Source organism: Myotis myotis, unplaced genomic scaffold (assembly GCF_014108235.1).
Source record: "Myotis myotis isolate mMyoMyo1 unplaced genomic scaffold, mMyoMyo1.p scaffold_m19_p_6, whole genome shotgun sequence".
Taxonomy (NCBI): domain Eukaryota; kingdom Metazoa; phylum Chordata; class Mammalia; order Chiroptera; family Vespertilionidae; genus Myotis; species Myotis myotis.
Genome location: NW_023416368.1, coordinates 25,981,997 through 26,003,407, shown reverse-complemented (window position 1 = coordinate 26,003,407; position 21,411 = coordinate 25,981,997).

Sequence of the window (21,411 nt, the reverse complement as noted above, 5' to 3'; positions counted from 1 at the left end):
GCCCCTTCCAGGCCTGTTTTACTCATTTGCATTAGCTTCCTTGCCTACAAACCCTTGAACTCCTTTGTCCTGAGTTGCAATTCTGACTCGGTCATTAGGGTTGTGAGTCCTTGGCCATGTCAACTTAAGGTTTTTGAATCTTTGTCTGCTTACCGTTATAATGAAGATAGTATCTCACCACAGTGTTGGATAAGTTAAATATAATATTGCATGTAAAGTGCTTAGCCCAATGCCTGGGACATATGTACTTAACATATCTTAACCATTATTATCATTAATGTGGTTCTTACAGTTTAATAAACTTATCCAAATCTTTTTTATCTCCTTTTTAAATAAATGAGGAAACATGAAAATAATGGCCACAGGTATGCGCTTCCTATTATCCAAATCTTTTGGGTCACTAGATGTACTTTGGCATAGTTAGATTATGTAATTTGCCCAAAGCCATGTATAAACTAGGCAACTGTCTATTTCAATTACTCATCATAAGGAGATGGGGCTGAAAACTAAGGGTTCCCTGGAAAAATGCCACAGTGTGGACAGGCCAGATGTGGCACAGAGGTCCAAGTTAGGTAAGTAAGGTCACTCACTCATCATCACTGTGGTCCATCTGTCCACTTAGGTAAGTAAGGTCACTCACTAATCACCACTGTGGTCCATCTGTCCACTTAGGTAAGTAAGGTCACTCACTCATCACCACTGAGAGAAGGACAGCACAGTGGAAAGCCATCAGGGCTGGCAGACATCAGGGTGCAAACCACATCTCCATCACCTCTGGGTCACTTTGGTCAGACAACTCCTGTGAGTTTTCAGTTTCATCTTATAATTTTTGTAAAACAGAAATGGCAACTACCTCGACTGCAGAGTTGTTGTGTTAATTAAAATACTGAGCATGTAATGCTTAGCACACAGTAAGTACTCAATGCATCATCATTGTAAATAAGATCCAGAGGACATTATAATAGGTCACTTACTGAAAAAAGTAAAAATCTTTATTGAAAAATAATAATGCCCAAATCAAGCAGGAAATCAAGCAGTGAAATTTTGCAAACTATAATACACACAACCTCAAATTACAGTCATGCCCTTTTTGAGCCCATTATAATTATCATTATTTCCATTAATGCCTTGTTACTCCCAATACCGTTCCTGATGATGCTCCAGGGATTTTGTCTGATTTGTTTTTAAGTCTGTCGCTTTCTGATATGAGTGGTATTATGCCTCCTTTTAATGTTAATTTGTGTATAAAAATTCTGCCTTAGCCCTCTTCTCTATGTCAGCCTGGTCTTAGCTGATTAGAACTGAGAGTTACAAATTATATTTGTACATTATGTGCAAAATACCCTGTCACTCACTAATGATTTGAAGTGACTTGGAGTGAATGTTTCTCGCTTCTTAAAGTGGCCAGTGAGTCTGTTCAGTCCAGTCTCCTCTCTTGAGTAGCTCTACTTCTAAATCCTACAGAAGCAGCTCCTCTCTCATTGACTCATTGATAAAATTCAGGCTTGGGATAGCATTTTACCTACTGGAAAGATAGCTGTAGTAAGGTAACTTTCACTCAGTATTCTGCAAACACTGACTGAGTGCCTTCTATATACCAATCTCTATTCTAACACTAAACTGTAATGAGCATTTACATGTCACTGGCACTATATTTAACTGATTTCATTGGTTTGGTCCAATGACCTTGTAAGAAAGGAACGTTCATGTCCATATTTTACAGAAGGAAGGGAAGACTGAGACATTAAAGTTAATTAGCTCAAAGAACTTAGCCAGTTAGAGGCTAAGCTAAAACTTAATTCATATATGTCTACTTGCCACGCCCTATCAAACACTGCCCCAGTGTTTCTCAAAGTGGGCTGCTGCAAAATAAATATTGTCAAACCATGGACTGATATTAAATGCTATGCCATGAATTGCCATCAAGGAGTCACCTTGAGCAGGTCAGTGGGCTCCTTTATGTCAAAAGTCCACATTCCACCCTCTGCAGGTGGCTGCTCATATTCATGAGAACATGGCCCACGATGAAAGGCTGTTGCCGAATACAAGCCGAGATAGTAGGGGTGAACTCCAGAATAAAGCAGAGTTTGAACCCAGTTATGTAAACAGTTCTTTCAGTTTCCTTGATCTTTGTGAAAAAAGTTTTTCATCTGCCTCTTTCAGTCCAAACTCAGGGTTTCAGCTTCCTGGGATTCATAGTTTAAATGAATAAAACAGGAAATCAGAGGAGTTTCTCCTGGATTCCAGCAGAAAACAGCAGAATGCAATGGGCACAGCGCTTGGTGAATTTGCTGTGTGGGCGGTTGGGGATCAGGTCTTACCCATGGTGAGGTGTGTGTGTGTGTGCGTGCACACTCACATTGAATCACCTCTAAACTTTATTTTTGCATTTCCCTCCTCCAAGTTTACTTCATTTTTTATTTTTCACTTTGGAAAATTACAGGAGTTTTGCTCAGTTAAGAATTTTTTTTAAAAAAAATGTCAAATGCCAAATGCAAGATAGTAAACAAAGTCTAAAACGCAGCAGGTTTTTTTGTGTTTTTTGTTTTGTTTTGTTTTTTTAGCCGTGATTTTTCACAAGGCTTTGTTAAGACAGCACATATTTCTTTGGATCACACAATCCTAGGTAACTGCAGTCTATCATCACAGTTATTATGATGTGTAACTAGGCGGGAAAGCAATATGTTTTAACCTGAATTTCTTTCTTAATATTTGAGCTTCTACTGGTTTTATGATTCTGTCACATAATTAGGTGGCTTAGTTGAGAAAGAAATGCCTCAGACTGCATTAGAAAATAAATAAAGTAAGATGGAATGATTAGAAATGAAATGAGGGATTGTCTTGAAATTATAATAACTTTTGACATTTATATTCAACACACCTTACAGTATTTGCTCTAAGAACCTGCATTCAAGGAGATTTGAAAGAAAGATCAGAATAATCATGATTATTGTACTTCTCTATTGTCCCTTCCTTCTCAAGCACTAAACATGCTTCAGAAACATTGCCTCTGAATCCTTTAAAGAAAGAGAGGGGGTCTCTTTAATACCTAACTTAAAAGGGAAAAGGTTAATAGGATAGTAATAAAGAAACTAAAAGATGAATAGTGCAGGACCAATAGGGTGAATTGCTATTATTCTAGTACTAGTAGCCCAGTGCACGAAATTTGTGCACATTAAAAGGGAATTAATTGCCCTAACTGGTTTGGCTCAGTGCACAGAGCATCGGCCTTCGGACTCAAGGGTTCGATTCCGGTCAAGGGCATGTACCTTGGTTGCAGGCACATCTCCAGTGGGGAGTATGCAGGAGGCAGCTGATCGATGTTTCTCTCTCATCGATGTTTCTAACTCTCTATCCCTCTCCCTTCCTCTCTGTAAAAAATCAATAAAATATTTTTTTTTAAAAAGGGAATTAATTAGCGGAGATATTTTAATATTGCTATTTGCCCTTTCTCTATAATAGAAGTGTGAGAGATGAAAGGAAGTTAGTAAAATGTATATGAAAATAATATATAAATTTATTAATAAATAAACAGTAACAAAAGGATATAACAACAACAGAGGCATGATATGAAAACAACAAAAACATGATATGAAAACAAAAACATGATATAAAAACAACAGAGATGCAAACAATGACTGATAAAGTAATTAAACTTATTCTAATATCTCCCTGTACACCACATTAAGAGTGAAAACACTTTCAGAGTGCTTGACTAATTTCCCTTGTGATGAAGTATTTAGAACTTTAACTGTAACATCACATGCTCTTCAAACTCGAGAGAAAGCAACATATAACTGACCATGTGCGAAAACGGATTCAGGTAGGAATATGCCTACTCTGTCTAGAGTTTGTCCTTGTGATTTATTAATAGTCATCACAAGTGCTGACATCACGGGAAACCGTCATCGAATCAATTTAAATGGGAGGCCAGTGTCAGATGGGGACAAATTAATTCTTGGAATCAAAACAACCTCTCCCTCTGCAGATCCTGTTAATACTTCGGCTTCAATAATGTTAGGTCGTAATCTTTTGATAATAAATCTGATACCATTACAAAGACCCCATTTACTATTGAGATTTCTCAATAGCATGATGATTGCACCCACTTTCAATTTTAATTTATGACACGGCATTCCCGAAGGAGTAGTAGTATTAAGAAATTCAATGGGAAAATTTTCCTTTTCAGCATCATCTGTGGAATCAATGGAATCATCACTAAATATGTGTGAAAATCTCCATCGAGTATATCCAAACTTTCATTTAATTTTTGAACATGCTCAGTTTTTGGACAAAGAATTGCACATTTAGATATATTTTTAATATTATCTATAGATATAGTATTTCCAAAGGTAGCTTCAATAATAGATCCATTACAAATGATTTCACTTCCACGCTCCGTTCCGAGGGCTGGTTCCTGCCTGAAATCTCACCCTGAGTGCAGGTATCTGCCTGAAACCTCGCCCTCCAGGAAACAGCTGGGGGAGGGCGCAGCCATTTCCAAGACAACCCCTGCAGGACTGACTTCCTTCTCGTTGGTCATGGTTCTGGCTGTGATGTTACACCCAGGGTTTTTATATAAGCAGATTCTTCACAGGGTATAGAAAAAAACAACTGTCGGTGTATTTTATTAGATATTTATTATATTTTACTCTGTGCAAATCTCTGAGCTAGATGCAATGTAGGAAAAAATCTGAATCTTGCACAGTCTGTGTCTCAAGGAAAATGAGGCTCTCATGGTAAGAAGGGGGGGTGCCCACACCGTAGCTGAGCCGTATGATGGGTCTGTGAGAAAGCTCTGAGGGAAAGTCTGAGCATGGAATGACCTAGCTTCCAGGTGCATCTGGCAACTGCAGCATTACAAATGCAAACTTACCCCAGTAACAAGTCCATGTTAGAGCATCCTACCTGCTGAGTCTGGATCTGAAAGAACAGACCGAAGCTCCGCTCAGTACACACAGTTCATGCTTCCGTCCCTTCGTTATTCACTCAGCCACTTGCCAAAGTCTTGCTGAGCATGGTGAGTTGTGTGCTGGGTGCTGAAAACAGAGAGGAGAACCAAAATAGGCATGGTGCTTACATTCTGGTGGGAACATGGATATTTAGCAATTATATCACACAACTAATTTATTATATTTGTGATAATACTGCAGAAAGCTAATGAGGGTGAGGGGGCTAATATGGGACAATCAGGAAAGCTTTTAATACAAGTAAAAATGGCAAAGTGGAAGCCTGTACGGACTAGCTGGTGAAGAGAAGTTGGGGTGCAGAAAAAGGAAGCATTCTGTGTAGAGAGAATGGGCTGTCTGTGCCCTGAGGGGGGTTGAGAACCTGGAAACTGGGCAGTGTGCCTGCTGATGTGGGTGAGGTAGAAACCAGGCTCTCCAGGTGGGTAGGCTTCAGATGAGGGAGGGTCACTTGTGGGAGGTTGAACTTGATCCTGAGAGTAGTAGTAGTTTCCCAGGGGTTTTTGAGCAGGGAAATGACCTGATAATATTTGCATTTTAAATGCTCTCTTGGGCTGCAGTGTGGAGAGTAGACTGAAGGAGCCTGGATCAGAGAGGTGGTGATGGAGAGGGAGAGAAAAGGTCTCAAAGTAGAGACTTGATTGAGGTTTCAAAGTTGGATTCCCTAGTAACACTGAGCACTGCCTCCCTTCTCCTACAGTTAGGACAGAGTTCCTGCTGACCTAGGAAGCACTGGCTCTAAGAAGGGATGTACAAGAGACAGCAGTCGTGCTTGTCTCCACTTAGCAAGGAAGGTACCTGACTCCCTGGACCAGATTGGGGAGGCAGGAGCTGGTGTTATTATTTCCCATCATTCCAGGTAGTATATGACCCAACCATTAAACTGACTTATCCACAAATACCCTGAGCAGAGTGACAGGAATAAGTCCACACTTTATACAATATAACTGCAATCCATAATGTCCGTAGGTATGATGCATTTTGATGGTGGTTTGATATAGTCCACAGAATTTGAGAGTGAACTATAAAGCCAACATCTTTTAAATACCCAGGCTGGTCTGTCAAGCTCAGAAGCAGAAAAAATGAATTTCTACTTTAGGTATCAGCCAAAATAAAAAGGTGTGTAGCCTTCTCCAGTCTAGTCAACTGGAGGACTGTTGAGGCCAGGTTTACTGTTCAAGTTCAGCTCAGTTCCTAATCTGGTTTTGTAGTGAACTTACCATTTGGATGATTAAATTCATCAATTTGAGTAGCTATTTGGTGCTATATTGACACAAGTTCTCTAACACTTAATGGCTCATGGGTTTCTTCGTTTAAACTGCTCAAGGCACAATTTAAATGTTATAGAGTAGAAGGAAAAAACCAAATAAATGATTAACTGACTGGTTTACTGACCTGGTTTAGTGACCTGGAAAAGTGCCTTTGGATCATGAATTGCATTCTATATTCTGTAATTAAGGAGATTCTGGAATGTTTAGAGTGCATGGCATAAAAATAAGAGCTACCATGTATTGAATAGAGACGTTGTGCTATGTACTTTATAAGAACCAACTTGTTTAGCCATGGCAGGTGTGGCTCAGTAGTGGTGTGTCATCCTATGCACCAAGAGGTCACCAGTTCCCAGTCAGGACACAAGCCCGGGTCACAGACTCAATCCGATCCCAAGTAGGAGGCAACAGATTGATGTTTCTGTCTCATCAATCTTTCTGCTTCATCAATGTTTCTCTCTCTCTCCCTCTCCCTCCCTCTCTCTCAAGAATCAATGAAAATATTTTTTTTTTTAAAAAAAAAAAAAAAGGACCGAAGATGGTGGCATAGGTTAACGCCGGAGATTGCTGCCTCAAACAACCACTTCAAAAAACAACTAAAAGATGGAACGGACATCATCCAGAACCACAGGAAGGCTGGCTGAGTGGAAATTCTACAACTAGGAGGAAAGAGAATATCATACCCAGACTAAGAGGAGGCACAGTGCTGAAGTGAAATACTCAGGTGCGGAGTGCACGCAGAGCGGGCTGGAGGCGGAGGGCGCGGTTGTTGTTTTCAATCGGGAGGGAGTTTCAGACTCTGAGCTCCAGATCCGGGCGAGTCTCTAGGGACCCAGACTCAAACGGGAGAAGCGGGACTGTCTGGCTTCGGTCGGAACTCAAAGGCAGCTTTCTCTCCGAGGTTTCCAGCGGTTGCTGGGACTCTGTGAGGCAGAGCCCCTAGGGACGGAACTGAGAGCAGCCATAACTGCTCCCTCTGCCTGCCCTGTAGATCCCCGGGGACCCGCCCCGCCCAAGCCCTGCTCAGAGCCATTTGCCGGATAGCCTCAGGCAAACGCTAGATTAGCACCGCCCTAGAGATCCAGCACAGAAGCTCTCCCACTGCAGACACAGCGGACTCTCATAGCCAGTTAGCCTAGAGGTCAAATCACCCCCGGTATTGCCGACAATAATCAAGGCTTAACTACAACAAGACTGCGCACAAAGACCACTAGGGGGTGCACCAAGAAAGCATAAAAAATGCAGAGACAAAGAAACAGGACAAAACTGTCAATGGAGGATATTGAGTTCAGAACCACACTTTTAAGGTCTCTTAAGAACTGTCTAGAAGCCGCCGATAAATGTAGTGAGATCCTCAAGAAATCTAATGAGACCCTCGATGTTATGATAAAGAATCAACTAGAAATTAAGCATACACGGACAGAAATAACGAATACTATACAGACTCCCAACAGCAGACCAGAGGAGCACAAGAATCAGGCAAAGATTTGAAATGCGAAGAAGCAAAAAACACCCAACCAGAAAAGCAAAATGAAAAAAGAATCCAAAAATACGAAGATAGTGTAAGGAGCCTCTGGGACAGCTTCAAGCGTACCAACATCAGAATTATAGGGGTGCCAGAAGATGAGAGAGAGCAAGATATTGAAAACCTATTTGAAGAAATAATGACAGAAAACTTCCCCCACCTAGTGAAAGAAATAGACTTACAGGTCCAGGAAGCGCAGAGAACCCCAAACAAAAGGAATCCAAAGAGGACCACACCAAGACACATCATAATTAAAATGCCAAGAGCAAAAGACAAAGAGAGAATCTTAAAAGCAGCAAGAGAAAGAAACTCAGTTACCTACAAGGGAATACCCATACGACTGTCAGCTGATTTCTCAACAGAAACTTTGCAGGCCAGAAGGGAATGGCAAGAAATATTCAAAGTGATGAATGCCAAGAACCTACAGCCAAGACTACTTTATCCAGCAAAGCTATCATTCAGAAGTGAAGGCCAGATAAAGAGCTTCACAGATAAGAAAAAGCTAAAGGAGTTCATCACCACCAAACCAGTATTATATGAAATGCTGAAAGGTATCCTTTAAGAAGAGGAAGAAGAAGAAAAAGGTAAAGATACAAATTATGAACAACAAACATGCATCTATCAACAAGTGAATCTAAGAATCAAGTGAATAAATAATCTGGTGATCATAATAGAATCAGGGACATAGAGAGGGAATGGACTGACTATTCTTGGGGGGGGGGGGGAAGGGGTGTGGGAGATACGGGAAGAGACTGGACAAAAATCGTGCACCTATGGATGAAGACAGTGGGTGGGGAGTGAGGGCGGAGGGTGGAGCGGGAACTGGGAGGAGGGGAGTTATGGGGGGGGGGGAAGAGGAAAAAATGTAATAATCTGAACAATAAAGATTTAATTTAAAAAAATAAAAATAAAAAATAAACTATGAGTGGAAAAAAAAAAGGACAGATTTGATTCATCTTTATATAAACCTTATAATGTAAATGCTTTTATTGCACTGATTTTACCAAGACAAAATGAGGCTTAGAAAGATAATTAATTTGCTCAAGATCACAGCTAATAATTGAGAGAATCAGACTTGGCCTCAATTCTAAGTCCAGACTTTTCATCTGAACCATTGCCTCTGTCTTGTGCCTCTACGAGAGATAAGATGAAGCCGACAAATCACTCCCTAGTGTTACCAGCAGAAATTTTCCTCACCAGAAAAATGGGGCCCAATTGCAGATATAGCTTATTTATTTATTTATTTACTTATTGCCTTTCATTATACCTATGAATCTTAGGTACTGATTTTTTTTTTTTTAGTTTGCATATTTGTCTTAGTTTACCTGAAAGTTATTCCTAGATTTTTGACAAGAAGCAACTGCAAATAGAACTTAAATATAAAAAGAGAATCAAACTAGGAATAAGACAGGTAAAATTTCAGAAGCCATTTTGCATTATCTCAAATTAAATGGATATTTTAGAGGCGAGGCAGTGGAAGCTAATTTAAAATATTACTCTGGGACCACAGGGAGTGCATCGGAAACAGAAAGCAAAATACGAAGCTCTTGGCCAGAGCTTTGCTCATGATAAAGTGTTGAAGGGGAGAAACAAAAGCCACTCAACAATTTTAAAAGAAACGTTAAAAACAGTTTCTTTTCACTGATATATCATTTTCATAACTCTAAAGAAATATAAATACTTTGTCTCTTTGACAGATTATTTCTTAAATAATCATTTTTATTATTAATGTCTAACAGATAAAGGCTTTCTGCTGGTCAGGCTCTCTGTCATGCTGCTAAGACTTAGAAATCCTAACATGCAGAACGTCCCATGTTTCATTATGTCTAAAGACGACCCTGCAAAGAGACAGACTAAATTGCAAAGGCTCCTTTTTATTGCTCATTGTTCCTTAGCACTTGTTTTGAGGTTTGAAAGTCTGTCATTTCAACACAGATCACATCTATAAGCACTACAAGAGTGGACTTGGATTTGACCAGCCCATTTAACTGAGGGTATCTTAACAGTCACTAATGATCACACACTTTGATAGAAGCAGCAATGGATGGATTGGTTATATGACGTTAAAGTTAGTTTATATTTCCCTGGGTAATAACACACCGTCAGTTCAACTGAGTGAGAGACATTTAGAGGATCCTGGTGGGTGAGCTGTTTCTGATTCTGCCAATATTGCAAATGATTGTAGAGAATAATCGACATGCTGTTTAAAAAGCCTATAGACTCTGTATTGCAAGATGTCATCTAGCCCGGCCAGTGTTGCTCAGTGGTTGAGTGTCGACCTGTAAACCAGGAGGTCACAGTTTGATTCCTGGTCAGGGCACATGCCCAGGTTGCAGGCTCAATCCCCAGTAGGGGGCATGCAGGAGGCAGCCGGTCAATGATTCTCTCTCATCACTGATGTTTCTCTTCCCTCTCCCTTCCTCTCAGAAATCAATATATATATAAAAGATGTCATCTGTACTGCTGAAATCAGAGAATAAATAAAAAATGATTTGGAGCTTCTAACAGATTAAGAGTAATATTGAAGCTAAATAAGAATCACCATAGAAAGATAATAAAAGCTCATAAGCTGTGGGTAAGATTCACAAGCATAATGATTGTTGTTTGGAAAAGCTAAGATTAACTAGCATAAACACTATCATTTGAGAAATGCAAGTACTGAATTAAACATAGATGGTTGATGCACCAGATAGGAAATACAGAGGTAGAGAAGAGTCTTTTGGTAAGAACAATAAAAGAGAATCATGTCAACATAGCAAAAATCCTTTTCATACTTGTCTGCCTTTAATTGCTACTCACAATGAAATGAGGTATTTCCAAGAACTGCCTTTACATTGGGAGTCTCTGTCCTCTTGGAAGATTACTCCTTGAGGCATAATTAAGCTTGGGAAATACTGCATAGAAAGAATTCTAGGCCTAATACGGTGGGGGTTGTCTAAGAGAGTGGGTTCTAAAGGTCAAAAGAGTCTGTTAATTTAGCAGCGCCTAAAACCTGGATCCAAAGAGGTGAGATTTGAAAGTTATTTTAAAAATTTATTGAGAGAGAGATTGTTCTACCCATTTATGCATACATTGATTGATTATATATACATATAATATATGTATATTATTATATATATATATATATATATAAATTGATTTTTTACAGAGGAAGGGAGAGGGATAGAGTTAGAAACATTGATGAGAGAGAAACATCGATCAGCTGCCTCCTACTGGGGATGTGCCTGCAACCAAGGTACATGCCCTTGACCGGAATCGAACCTGAGACCCTTTAGTCCGCAGGCCAACGCTCTATCCACTGAGCCAAACCGGTTAGGGCACGGATTGATTCTTATATGTGCCCTGACTAGGGATTGAACCTGCAACCTTGGCATATTGGGCCGACTCTCTAACCAACTACTTGGTCAGGGCTTTACAATTTTTTCTTACCCAATCGACATAATTCAATAAAACCATGTACAGTCAGTCAGCAAATAGTATAGACAAAATCTACCCTCAGTCACATACTAATGCAGGAATATCTTTATTATTTTAGTTCAAACCATTAATCATTTAGATTGAAAACTTACTTCATGGAATGCAAATATTTTCATAGGAATTTTATAAAGTGGATTTAATTTCTTTTTTAAGAAAAGGAACTTCTAAATCATATGTGGTTCATTATTTATTCCCCCAGCATGTGTTTTAATCATGCGTATCAGGTGGTTACGTCCACACACGGGAAGTTAATAGAATAACTGAAACCATTGAGACCACATGAAAAAGAGTAGAGTGTCCAGAGCCTTTCATGAATACTTATTGAGCACGCAACTGTGCATGAGGCCTGCTTTTAATGCTCAGAGTGATGCAAATATAAGTTGGTAAATAATGCCACTGACTCTGCATCAGTCATTTTACATCTGGAGAAATGTGTACAACTTTATGTTTCTTGCTTAAAGTGTTTGACCTGGGGGTAAGAAATGTGTTATGGAGGGAAGTAAAAAGGAATTAGGAATGGTAAAAATGAAGAGGCTTGGTGAAAACAAGGTATTAACTCCCAAACCCCATGAGGTCAAGGTTCTGTTTTATTCCCCCAGATCCTTGCATTCTAGCATAAAATAAATATTCATTAATCTGTGGAATGGATTTCTCATTGGAAATCAAGTTGGAGAGGGATTATATACATTCTATGCAGCTCAAAGAAGCAGAGAGAGGAGCAAGGATAGAAGTTGTTTTGCCAAAAATTCTGTTTAACATCAGGAAGAACTTTCTAATGCTGGCTCATAAGAGTAGAGCCTTCTCATAAAGTGTTGAGTTTACTAAAAGTACAAATAAATGCTCGATTAAATGCTGGGTAGTTATTATAGAGATAATTTCTGCTTTGGATAGGAGATTTAATTAAATAATTGCCAATATTCTGTAATATAATTTAATTACTTGATAAGTTGTACATCAGTCATCTGAATGGTTCATAAGAAAATGCATATGCACATTTCTTTTCAATTTTTCTTTTCAATATGTACATGAGAATAAAGCCTGATCACATAAGGAATCATGACTTGGCCCTGGCCCATGGCTCAGTTGGTTGAAGTGTTGTCCCATACACCAAAAGGTTGCTGGTTTGATGCCCAGGCAGAGAACATGCATAGGTTGTAGGTTTGATCCCTCATATGGGTGTTTCTCACATTTCTCTCTCTCTCTTCTCTCTCTCTCTCTCTCTCTCTCTCTCTCTCTCTCTCTCTCTCTCTCTCCCCCCCTCTCTCTCTCTCTCCCCCCCTCTCTCTCTCTCCCCCCCCTTCCTCTCTCTCTTGCTAAAAATCAATAAAAACATACCCTCAGGTGAGAATTTTTTAAAAAATCATGACTTGGATCCTTAGATTGTGCTTCACCTGGTTTTCATTCTTAATGGTGAAAATGGTCCTTTGACAAAATCCCAGCAGACACTCTCTATCTAGCCATAAATACAGGCAGTGAGGATGTCCATGCTGCATGAGTGGAGATAGCTCCTAAAATTTAGCTACTGAAGGGAGTCAACTCCCCCCAAACTGTGATTCACTTTTCAATTTTCACCTTCAATCTGATTTTCCACTGCCACCCCATGTAGACACTCAGAAAGCAAGCTGGGTTATGATGCCTTCCTGGGATGCCCCGCCAACAGCAAAGTGCCTCATGCTGATTACCAGTCGCTTCTCGAACAGCAGAAAAGATTCAGAGATTCCACAAGTCAACAAAGGTGCCACGGCCAGCTGGACCAGGAAGAGCGGTGGGCACAAAGGGAGAAAGGTTTTTGGCAAACTGGTCAATTTCTACATTCCCAAATCTGGTTGCTTAACATCACACAGAATCAATTTTATTTTCATAACAGAGAAAAAGAAAAACCAGATCAGTTGATAAACTCACAACATTTTTAACCCACAGCAATTAACTTCCTGAAGATAAGTCATAGGGCTAAAAAATATTTCTCAACATTGTTTAATGATAGTTTTATATCATCTAAAAATTTAAACTAGTGACCTTAATATTTTATTCCATGACATTCACCTAACAACATTAAGCACCAGTTCTCAATTATACAGGGTGGGGCAAAGGTGAGGTTATAGTTGTTCGTATGGAAAATAATATAGCAATCCTATATAATAAAACCCTAATATGCAAATCGACCGAACGTCAGAATGACCAGTCGCTATGATGCACGCTGACCACCAGGGGGCAGATGCTCAACATAGGAGCTGCCCCCACCCCTCAGGTCCCAATCACCCAATCAGGGCCTGCCAGCCAACCTCCCAGTCCCCTTCCCCAGTGGGCAGGCTCCGCTCGCCCGATGGGGAACGGGGAACCAGGGGTGGGTGGCAGCAGACGCCAGTGGTGCCAGGCCAAGGTCCCCTCTGCAGGGCAGGTCGCCCCACACACAAAAGATAACCTGCAGGAGGGGGCAGGGCTGGCGAGTGGGCAGGAACACCCAACCTCTCAGTCCCTCCCCCTGACCGGCAGACTCCAATCGCCCAATGGTGGGAACCGGGGTGGGTGGCAGCGGGGGGCGGGACCAGCTGCCAGGAAAGATGGCCCTGATTGCAGGCCAGGCCTAGAGACCATACCCGTGCATGAATTTTGTGCACTAGGCCTCTAGTTAATTAATAATAACACAAGAATAAACTCATATTCACAACTGTAAACCTACTTTTGCCCCACCAGTATGTTTTGCTATTTTTCTATTTGATCTTAGTACATAGAAGAAAATACTGGATTAACTGATATATAGGTTAAAATTCTCTGGTCCTAGCCTAAAATATTTTAAGTGGTCCCCATTTTAAGAAAACCTCTAACACTACAGAGATAACAATAGTAATGATTTTAATAATAATAAAATAACAATAATAGCAACCACAAACATATGAGCAATTATGAATTAATGTGCTTTTAGCTATCTCAATAAGGCTGGTTTTATTCTTAATCCTGTTATTAAAATAAGAAAGCTGAAACAGAGAAGTTAAGCAATGACACAAGGTCACACAGCCACTAAGTGGTAGAGGTGGGATTTGAACCTACGTCATCTGACTGCAGAGTCCTTGCTCCTACCTCTGACCATTTCCCACCTGTCTATAGTCTGAGAATGAAAACACTAGAAAATGATTAGCATGGCCCCAGCATTAATGAAAAGAAGACCAGACTGAACCCCAGATAAAGGATGATTCCAATGACTCCCAATGACAGAGTATTTTTGACCCGCTTTTGGCATTTAGGTACCCACTCAACTTATTTAGACATGTGGATGCAGCAATGGGTGCATCTTAGCTGCCTGACTCCTCGCTGAGAATGGAAACTAACCACATAGCTTCCTGTGTACAATTATTAACATGACTTCGCTATTTCACTGTCTCCATCAACATAATTTTACTCCTCCAGAGGACTCCTGCCAGAAAGAAAAAAAATGTTGCTGCAAACTTTATTGTTCATTCCAGGAAGCACAAGACTTATAAATTCTTCCCTAGAAAGCATCAAATAACAGTTTATATGCCAAGACTCTTTCAAACCCTTACCTGAAATCCTCATTCTGCTATTTCTACCAGTCCTGAACTATTTTATCATGAGACTTATCCAACTGGCTAAACCTGCCACATTGAAAGAACTCCCTTAAACCAGACTTTAAAATCTCAATAAATATCACAGCATTATCCTTTTCCCTGAGAGTTGTTATTACGATCCTAGTGAGATACTCTCCTTCACTGCACCAAGCAGGCGGTTCAGATGGTATTTTGTGTATTTTATGGGGCCAACATTTAATATCTTTTAAGGGAAAACAGGTCACTTCCAGGAAGCTCTCTTAACACCTCTTCCCCACTCCAAAAGAAAGCAGAAGCAGTTAGGGCTGCTCAGAGGCTGAATATTCAAAACCTTTTGACACTATCAAAATAGTCACCATTTTTGTCATTGTCTAAGTTCAAGAAAATTTTTCTAAATATGTAAATATTAAAGGATTCACAATGTCTCAACTCATATTAATGTTAAATGTTGGCTATTTGTTTAAAATTTCCATGAGACTTTATTTAAAAAATCATACTTTGTTTGCTAAATGAATTACTGTAGGTAGAAACAGTGTAATTTAGTGGGAAAGAAGGGAGATGAAGATGGAACATCTTTAGCCAGATTTCATCAGGAAGGTTTGTTGTACAAATTAAATTGGTATGTTATGAAAATGTTAATTTTTTCTCAAAAACAATTTATTTTTTGTTGTTTTATCATACATATGATGCTACAAAGAGTGTTTAACATGAGTATTCATAGTTTAAGACATAGTAATAAAAGAAGCACCCATTCACTACCCAGGTTAAAATATAAAATGTTACCAGGACATCAACTGGCCCTATTTTATGTTTTTACAACATATTGTCATGGTTTCAATATATTTTTTAAAACAATATTTCTCAGACTTACTGGGCAATGGCTCTGTCAACTTTTTCTTCTAGTGGCATCCCTACAATTTGATTTATGATAAGCATTTTATCTGCTTAGAAAGGGGGTTGACAATAAATCTGATGAAAAAAATCTTAGTAAAAAAACAAAACAGGAAAAACCTTGGCAATTTACTCACTATAATGATTCCTTTTTCTTCTTTTCACCCTTAGTCTGTAATGAAATTGTTCTTGAATACTTCCTTGCTCCCATGACAATTTGGATCAGGGCCCACTCTCCCATCCCCACCCCATTCAAAGCCCTATCTCCCCACTATCATTTATAGATTTCAGCAGGGACTCTGTGTTTGCTCACAATCCCGTCCCCAGCACCCCATAGAGCTCTGTACCTCCTTTGTGCTCAGCACATTTTAATTGAATGAATGGCTGACATTATGAGTAGCCCATAAAACTTGCAGAAGTCTTTGGTTGTCTTTAACATCCTAATTCATGTCTTCCCTCCTACCCATTTGCTCTTCTTACTTTCTCATTGCCTGAGTCTTAGGTCTCTGTCCCTGGCATTGACCACAGCACCCCTTACTAATACTGATAAAGTGTAGAATAAATAGATGGATAGCCCTGATTTGTCCTGGTTTCTCTTTGTTTTACTATTCTTTTTGATTGTTTACTTTCTGTTACAAATTTCCATTAGCAATTTTATTTCAAAAAGAAATTATGTTGTTTGTAAGACATAAAATGGTGCAAAGATATATGAATAAATACCTTTTTCCCAATCTTAAATTTCTGAATAACTAATGTTCTCAGTTTAGGATATTCCAGCCTTTTATCAATGTTCTCAAAACTACATGCAAATCTCTCTCTCTCTCTCTCTCTCTCTCTCTCTCTCTCTCTCTCTCTCTCTCTCTCTCTCGCCTCCCCCTCTCCCTCTCTCTCCCTATCCCCCTCTTTCTCCCTCTCCCCCCCTCTCTCCCCCATCTCTCCCTCTCCCCCTCTCTCCCCCTCCCTCTCTATCCCGCTCCCACCTCTACAATTTCCCCCAATTTGACATGCTGTCCTCAGAGAAATGATATTAAGCACACTATTTTAAAGTCTTATTGTTTTCACACAACAATACATCATGGTTTGTGGATATGAGTCTAATTTGACCTTTTTAATGGTACAGATCTGCTCTAATATATTCCACCTTTTTTATGTTTTGTTTTGTTTATTACTCTTTTTTAAAAATGTATTTTTATTTATTTCAGAGAGGAAGGGAGAAGGAAAGAGAGATAAAAACATCAATGATGACAGAATCATTGATTGGCTGCTTCCCTCACACCTCCTACTGGGGATCAAACCTACAACCCAGGCATGTGCCCCAACCAGGAATCAAACCCTATCCTCCTGGTTCATAGGTTGATGCTCAACCACTGAACCACCTGGCTGGGCTATACCACCATTTTAATGGAAATTCTGGCTTTCAACTCTTTGCCATTTCGAGAGCAGTGCTACAGTAAATATCCTCGCATTTGTATGTGTATATCTGTACATTTTCTGTTTGCCATAAAATGCCAGAGATAGCAAAAATAAAAAAATTCCGGGCACTTCCTTTCATTGAAGTTCTTTCATCTTACAGGAGTTCCTTTATTCAGGACAAAATAAGATCCTCAATAAGGAGATGAGGTATTTCAACTCATTTTTAAGAGGACATGAAATTTTGCTACAATGTAAGTTGAAATGAGACTTTTTTAAAATTTCTAATTTTACTTTGTGGTACTGGGCACACCATCAAAGAAAAGTAATCAAAATGAGGGGAAAAAAATAAAAGCTTCCTGTTCTAAGGAAAATATAAATAGAGACTTAGAATGAGTTAGATGGCAACTGTTCCTTATTGGGAAAAAAAATAGTTTGTTCTACTACAAAATAAATAAAGCATTTATTGTTCCAGTTCTACTTGGGAGTGATGTATGTCTTAGGGCACAATTCCTCTTGCTAATCACAAACTTAGTACTTCTTCAATCTTCACGATATAGGAGGATAGAGTTCAAATGCCAGATGCCGACCACAGAGAGTCCATAATTGGAGTGGAAGGACTACGGATAATGCATAGCTCTCACTCCACATAAGGAAAGCCCACAGGCATGCAGAAATTGTTTGTACTCTATTCAAAATGTTTGTGTGACAGAAAAGATTCTTAAAACTAGTTTGGAAACAAAATTTGAAGCATAATGCATGCTTACAAAAATACTTACAATGGGAACATTTCTTTTTAGAATATTATAGAATTATACCAAACTATGCTCCCCCCTCCACATTTACCTCATTCATCATGTAACAATGACAATCAGAATATTTTAAAAATTCATTTCTTCAGTTTTCAGAGATGAACTTCTTAATAACCCCATACTATGCTATATAGTATATATGCAAATATAGTTCCTTCCCACCCTCCATCCTGCCCCAGCCCACAGTGAGGAAATGGTGATTGTAATGCAGTGAGATGAGTGCTATAATGAAGGGAGGGGCGTCCTGGTGCTCTGAGAGGAGGTATCTGGCCTGGGCTTGGGTCCGGAAAGACCTTCTGGGTCAGTAGTGTCTAAACTGAAAGACAAGTTACATTTAGATAAAAATTATTTCAGGGAGCCTGGCCCGTGTGGCTCAGTGGTTGAGTGTTAACCAATGAACCAGGTCCTGGTTCAATTCCCAGTCAGAGGACATGCCTAGATTGTAGGCTCAATCCCCAGTAGAGCGCATGCAGGAGGCAGCCAATCCATGATTCTCTCTCATCATTGATGTTTCTAACTCTCTCTCCCTCTCCCTTCCTCTCTCTGAAATCAGTGCAAGTGGCAAATATATGGGGATCAGAGAGCTTTACCAATATAATTCTGTTAGATTATGCTTTAGTAATTATTAAATCATCATAATCACAAAATCATTTATAAATCAACAGATTTGTCCTGTTTTCTAGCCTTTCCCTAACTTCATTGTGGTAAGCACCTTAAATACAAAGAAAACTGCAAATAAATGTCAGACCACTATTGTCAAACTAATATCCACACAGTACAACAAATAATTATAATTGTGGAGATAACATAGTTTCTCATATGCTGACCGGGAATCAAAGTTGGCTATTAGTTCTGAGAGTGCATAAGACATAAACACAAAAGGAGATCAAAAAACGTCCATAAGAGAATATATCACTATGCAAGTCAATGGTTTACAAACTTTGAATCATGTTCTGTTTGTGGGTCATGGAAAACTATTTAGACAGTCATGACAAATTTGAGGAAAGGAAATAGAGTGGAAAATATAAAAGTGCAGCACATATGGTGAAGTTAAGAACTGTTTCATAAAACTTGGGTTATTGTTTATATCTGGGCATGCACATGCATGGGCATACTATCTGGGTCACAAGGTGAAATGCATTTTACAATAGGGTGAGTTCATTGAAATCCCTGTTGTGATTGGTATAATTTTATCTGGTTACTAGGTTGTTGAGGAAAGTCCATTTAATAGATTCTGCACCGAGGATGAGTCACCACTGAGCTAACACTCTACAACATTCAAATCCCAGGTAGCCTGACATGGCCAGCGGCTCACATTGTGCTGGAATCACATGGTTTCTATTAGAACAGTGCTCACTGGGCTTGGAATGAAACTCACAGATCTACACGTGTCTCCATTGTTGTTTTTACTAAATGTCCTTGGTAAATATCGGAGTCTCCAAGGAACACTGGTCAAGGTGTGTCATTTTATATTTAAAATAAACACACCTCTATTTTTCAACTAGGAATAGTGTCAACATCACTGAAAAATTCAAGCAAATTTCGAACTGGTTGCCTTTGTTGATTTTTTACACATCAGCTACTAATCAACTTGTGCTCTGGTAATTTCTTTCAGGGACGTTTTGATTTCATGTTTTCACACAGGAATGGTTTACAGTTCTAGTGGAGCCCGAGGAGTATGAATTGTGTAAAAGGACATCCTTTTCATCTAACCGATGCGAACGGCAGTGGTAGCTCCTTAGGTGGCCTCTCAGAATCACCACTTCCCTCTCCCATTCTAAGAATAAACATCTATTTCTTCAATCTATTGCAAAATATATACATAGGCTTGCTACCCCACCTCACAACCAGATCCCCACTTATAAATTGCCTGCCCTTACCCACATGGAAATTCTATAGCTTCCACTCTCATATTTCTTTAGAACCAAGAGGATGAAACTATGAGTGGGCAGAGAAAAATCAATGGCAACAAGGATATTTTTTTGCTTTCTTAAACATAAAACCCTCTCCCCACCCTGCTCAGAAAAAAAAAACACAACTTAAAAGAGTAACCCCCAAAAACGAAAGAAAAAGTCAAACAAACTAAACAAAAAAATAAAAATAAAAAAAACCACACCTGGTAAGATTTATCCCTAATTTTCTCCACAAAGACTCCAACTGCTCCTTGCCCTTTATCACTGAATAGGGCAACAGCAGGCGTATCCAGGAAAAATAGACTTAATGATTTCTATTCTAGGTAGAAAGGACTTAGCATCTGCTAAAAGGAAATGGGGACTTAAGCCCTGTACACTGTGGTGATGACAGCAGCAACAGCGACAAATATAATGACAGCCACCCATGTGAGCACCAGGTCTCCACTCTGCACTGAACTGAACATACAGGATCCACTTAGTCCTCACCCACTCTAGGAGACAGCCCTCTTATGATCCCTGATTTACTGCTGGACTTGGTTGTCTGTTTAAAGTCACACAACAAGTAAATGGCAGTGTCAGAATTTGAATCCAAGTCTTAGGCCAAAGTTCATTCCTCCTTCCTCCCTTCCCCATGTCCTCTTCTAGCTCCTTGAAGCATCTTAGGTAACTGTCCCAATCAGCTCTGATACTCAAGATAAGATGATTTGTGCATGCAAGAAATATGAGAGAGAAAGAGTTAAAATTCCACAGCATGGACATGGAAAGTGATTTTCATGTTGTTTATAACTTAAACAATACAACCCTGTGGACTAAAATTCTCTCATTTCCGCACTTCGTGTAGATATGTAGCTATTTCAAAATGGGGTTCACGTGACAGTTACATAGCAACGTTAACCCTGAGTCTCTTAGTGAACTGATGCTAGTATTCATGTGTCACAGGATAATACAGACAAACCAAGGAGAATGCTTTCTGGTTTTTGTACCTTGTTTAAACAGATGTTTAAAACTTGAGTTTGCTTACATTTACCAAGCATATAAGTGATATCTAATTAAACTGAAATTCCATGGAAGGCCTCCCAAAACCCCTAGTTTACTTACCCAGTATAAAAATTGTAAATGAATAAAATGCAGTATATTAAACAATTTAAATATAGACTCATAGTTCCTTAAATTCAACAAATACAGTATTCCAGTTGCACTAAATGACCACAAGTGACTAAAGTTTTATTTTTTTGTTTGTTTCTCACTGAAAAGCAATTAATACAAAAAGTATATCATATAAAAACATCGATGTGTCCTCGCCCCAGAACTAATATTAACATTTAGACATACATGCTTCTAAAATTGTTTTCAACAAATGAAAGATAAAGCATTATGAAGAAAGCAGAGGCGTCCTGTAACCCTCCTCAGCCCCATATCCCTCTCTGCTTCCCGGCCCCCATCCCCAGACGGCTTCTTCTTGTTTTTGTATTTTACTAGATATCTAGCCAAAAAACAAAGATGATATGACTGTGATTTTAAATTTTACAAAAATTGTCTATTTTATATCGTGCTATGTTTTTTTAACTGAATGTGGCATCTATCC